The sequence below is a fragment of the Hippopotamus amphibius genome, chromosome 14, assembly GCF_030028045.1.
Source record: "Hippopotamus amphibius kiboko isolate mHipAmp2 chromosome 14, mHipAmp2.hap2, whole genome shotgun sequence".
NCBI classification, from domain to species: Eukaryota; Metazoa; Chordata; class Mammalia; order Artiodactyla; family Hippopotamidae; genus Hippopotamus; species Hippopotamus amphibius.
In genome coordinates, this window is record NC_080199.1 from 10,036,209 (window position 1) to 10,041,114 (window position 4,906).

Consider the following 4,906-nt stretch of genomic DNA (forward strand, 5'->3'; position numbering starts at 1 on the left):
AAATTCTGACTGGGAGTACGTGTCTCCCCGCACACTGGTCTCTGAAGGAGATTTTTCAAATAATCTTTAAGTGGCATTGAAAAAATAAAACCAGCCGCCTGCTGTTTGATGAGAGCTCCACTACCCTGCTGCACCCTGATTAGCTGTTAATACTAATTGAGAGATGAATATTGCTTATTCCAAAATGCGAAATTTTTTTTTATTATTATGAAAAGGAAAATGCAGTTCTTCTTGCCTCAGAAATGTGGCTCCTTGCCCAGATTTTAAACAGCACCAACAGAAGAGTGGTTTCTGGGTCTCTCTTCTACAGTCCGCAGAGTCATTTTACGGAATCACTTCTTTTCTCTGGGGCGCCATCCACAAGTTAGTGAACTGTGATCTCCACGTGGGATTTGCACATTCATACCCTACATCTGGAACGTGGAAATGCTCTTCACAGAGATCTGATGGCCCAGAAATATTTATGTAAATCTCTGTCCTGCTAAGACACATGTTGATGAACTTGGGTTCAAGCTCGTAAACCGATAGGAACGGTTTCCTACAATGCTATTCTAATAGACTGAAGCCAACAGGCCAAGCCAAAATAGGACAATTTAGACAAAGAGAGACTGGCAAAAAACAAATGAATGTCTGCTTCCTTCTAGCATTCTAGGAAAAACATCGAGCAGCTGCGCCAAAGCACACTGCTCTTCTTTGTTAGGAAAAACACTATGATCTACTCAAAATCAGGGGACCCAGTCAGCACCAGGTTCAGTAAATGTGTATGCAAGACAGCCTTCCTAACGAGGTGCAATCGACTGCAGAAACACAACACACACCTAGCTCAGCATAAATACAGCTTAGAAATCATAGGGAAGTGGGACAAAGTGTGGGGACCATGAGGTTCTCATTCCCAAAAGCCGAGAATGACTGGACCTTTGCCAGGGTACTGCCTGGCCCTCAGCCACATCAGCTACAGAGTGATGGAGGGTCTCAGTGAATACAAATAAGAGAAAAAGGATGATTCAAGAGTAGCAAAAATAGAAGGAAAAGATACAGGTCTGAGAGTGGCTTATTGCAGAGAAGAGAAGGCTAAAAGATTTAGGAACGGTCTGAAAGCCCATATGAAAGACCCTCACAAAGGGAGTAAACAGCCCGAGTCTGTTGAAGATTGGGGCGTGGGGGTTTGGACTGTCAATTTAACTAAGCTGAAACTGCATCTCCCAGAATTCACGTGCCTCTGTGTGCGTGTGTTTGAGATTCTCGCGGGGAAGGAAAGAGACATTTTGCTGGCGATGAGGAAGATGGGAGTGAAGCAGCAGCCACGCTGCTGTTCAGGATTTGGAGGTCAGAGCAGGGCTGCAGGGAAGCTCTGCGGCAGCCCCTGGCTTTGCTGCTGACCGGCCTGCCCCCCGTGTTGGCCTGAAGCAGCTCCAGCTCCCGCTGCACCCTCTCCTTCAACGTCTGTGACTCCAAGGCCAGGAGAGTGTTTAGCTTGCTGACAAAGGCTGCCTGCTGCTCCTGGTGGACACCCCCACCACCAAAGTGGGAGCTTAGAGGAAGCTCTGCCAGAGACCACGGATCCCAGCCAGGACCCGTGGCTCCAAGTCTATCCTTTCCCCACTTCACATCCGTCCCCCTCCCAGCCCCTAACCGCACATACATTCCTAGGAGTGGTGTCACCTTGGTCACCGTCAGAAAGAAGAGTACCTTTCTTTGGCCTGTAATGGTTTAACTATGACATCCTAGATAACTTACTGTGTAGCTCTATAGGGATGTGGGGTTCGGAATCTGTCTACAATACTCCATGAGTCATAAGCAGTCTGATCCAGAGACCTCATGTTTGTTTCCTGTCCAAATATATGTAATTGTGGCAGACTAACCTGTTAAGGTGTAACGCAGAGTGAAATCTCACACCCATCTCGGTTTCGGACCTAACGCTGTTTACGCAGCTTCCCGTCATGTCCACATCCTGAACCCATTCTTTGATAATGAGACAAACCAGCAGAACAATTCCCCTCTCCTTGATTTGTCTATTTTCTCAGCAAGGCCAAACAAGAAGGTACCAGACTCTCTGCTTCTACTAGAAAGAACTCTCAGAGATGCCTGGGAAACAGAAGACTCCATCAGTTTTACTTTTCCTCCTCTGTGCCATCTCTACAATCCAGAGGAGGAAAGAACTCTCTGTGTCCTTCTTCCAGAAGGTTCTTCTGCAGTAACCTCCCTTCAGAGTACCACCACTCCTCACCAAGTGTTCTGCATCAATGCAGATTCTGAACTCAGCTTCCTCACTTGTCAGCACAGGACCCTTGAGCAGGTCATGTAACATTTCTGAGCCCCAGTTTCCTCATATGAAAATGTGAGAGACTCTTGCTTGTTCTGCCTACCCATAGGGTGTGAGCATTAAAGGAAATGATGTCTGTGCACGTGGCTCATAAATGTAAAGGACTATAGGACCCAGCACACTCTGGTTACAGAAAAAAAAAAAAATCGTGATTTAGTGAAGCAATAAATTGGGAGTCTCTCCTGGATTCTCGTGGTTTCCTCAGGGCCTGTACAGCAAGGGTGAGCCTCTCAGCTGTGACTGACCCTGCCCTCTTAGGTCCCTGTGACAAGAGTCCACTTACTTCCCTGCCTTGTGCTGTAGTTTTCCCCCACCATGTTTAGAACCTAACCTTCAGTCTCAACTAGTATGACTAGTGCCCAGCCCTACCAGTTTCCCTTCAGTCCTTTCTCTAGAGGACTGGATTCTGCTCCCAAGATCCCCTACCTACTGGATGATTTCTTTTTCCATGAAAAGACAAATTATCCAAAATCATAACATCACACACACCCACCTTTCATTTTGCTCTCTGGCCTGTCTCCTTTATGGTTGGGTGTCCTGCTGCTGACCTGAACCTCCACCATCTCTTCTGAAATCAAACGTTGATCATCTCTTCTGATTTGGAAAGTTGTACTTGATTCCCACTTGAGTACTGGGTCTTGGAGCACCCTACTCTCCTTCGTGAGCCAGCAATAGAGGTAATGTCCTTTCTCATCTTCCATCCATGTGTCAGTTACACTAAGGGCCCAATTCTTTACCTGTCCCTATATCCTCACCTTTTAGTGGACAGGGTATGATTCCTTACCCCGGGACTGGTCAAGTAACTTACTTTGGCCAATGGGTTGTTAGCCAAGGTAGCACAGAGTCTTGAAAAGCACTTGCACTTGGTGTTTGCTTGCTCTTGGGCACGGCCACGACCGTGCGCACACAACCAGACTAGCCTGCTGGAGGATGAGAGGCACATGGATCAGGGCTAAGTTGCTCCAGTGATTAGAGCCAAGGCTATCCTAGAACAACTGACAGCTAGTCAACCTCCAATATATAAGCCCACCCCAAAATATAGTAACATAAGTAACAAACACTTTCTTTTAAGCCATAGAGTTTGGGGCTGATGGATAGGTAGCATTACTAAGGCAATCAATAACTGATTCAGAAGTTGGTACACAGAGTCAGGTGGCGCTATAACATAAACCTAAAGTATGTGGCATTGGCTTTGTGACCTGGTGGTAGGTATAGCTTAGAAAAACAGAAATGAAACTGTTGTAGAAACCTGAAAAAAGTGGCAAGAAAACTGTTGTAAGAGGATGGAAAATTGGCGATGCATGCTATCACAGTGGCAAACTGTGAAATGGAAGATAGAAGATGTTCCTGATGAAACTCTGGACTTCAGCAAAGAAACTTCAAGGCAGACTGTTGAAAGCATCAGCTGGCTCTAGCTAGCCGTGTATAACAAAGTATTACAAGTAAAAGATGAACTCAGAAAATAACCAGGCAACTTGCACATTGAATGCAGAATATAGAGGTGCCCTATTCTGCTAATTTGGAAACGAAAACTGTTTTACATCTTCAGCCTTTTAAGCCAGTAAAATATTCTCAAGTGAAGACATGGCCATGGGTACAGACAAAATTAAGGGTGTATTCATGAGACCCTCTGTTAAGACTTCTTGGATCATTAAGGAGATGCCTTGTAGATCCACTAAGTTCAACAAAAGAGCTTTCAAGATTCTTAAGGACATCATTCCATAGCAATATAAAAGGCAGAAAACATTAGGAATTAAATAGAGACAGAGAAGCATGTCTCCAAAGATTGTGGGTTTTGTTTTTTAGCACATTGAGTACCTGGACTAAAATGAACCAAAATGTTTAAAATGAAAAAAAAAAAAAAAAATTAAAAAGGCTTCTGTATACCCAACATTCTATAAGAACCATGCTGATAAAGTTGTTCAAAGGGTACATCTCCCAGGGACTTCCCTGGTGGTCCAGTGGCTAAGACTCTGTGTTCCCAATGCAGAGGGCCCAGGTTCAATCCCTGGTCAGGGAACTAGATCCCACATGCTTACCATGACAAAGATCCTGTGTGCTGCAACTAAAACCCGGTGCAGCCAAGTAAATAAATAATTAAAAAAAAAAAAAAAAAAAGGCTACATCTTCCAATCCTTCCTCAGCAGTGGTCAAGGAGTAAAAGTAAGGACATCTTAGAGGACAGAGATAAGCGAAGTGGAGAACAATGGATTGGGGAACAACTCGTAAGAAGCGAACCTAGTCTAATTAAGGAACACTCCCCACTCCTAAAGCACATCTGGCCTTGCAACGTGCTTTGACCAATGGGTATTCACAGGTATATTGCAAGTAAAGTCCTGAAAAGCACTCACGCCTTGGTTCTTGCTCCCTCTTGCCCTCTGCCATCCTCATGAGAAGATGCCTGGACCAACCTGATGGAAGGGAAAAGATGTAGGAGCAGACCAGAGCCATCCCAGTCATCCCAGCTGAATTCATTCCAGATCAGCTGACAGCTGGTCACCCCCCCAGACACACGAGCAGTAAATTCTAACAACGTTAAGCCTTGAGTTTTGAAGCTTGTTGTGTGGCACAATTCCAAAACAA

At 45.1% G+C, this 4,906-nt stretch overlaps 1 non-coding gene across 1 annotated transcript; it reads left to right on the forward strand.

Annotated features, from left to right (window-relative positions):
* Positions 1–4,270: 4,270 nt before the first annotated feature.
* Positions 4,271–4,343, forward strand: TRNAG-CCC (transfer RNA glycine (anticodon CCC)). The gene has a single exon. It is a non-coding gene; the product is annotated as a tRNA-Gly (tRNA).
* The last annotated feature ends 563 nt before the right edge of the window (positions 4,344–4,906 follow it).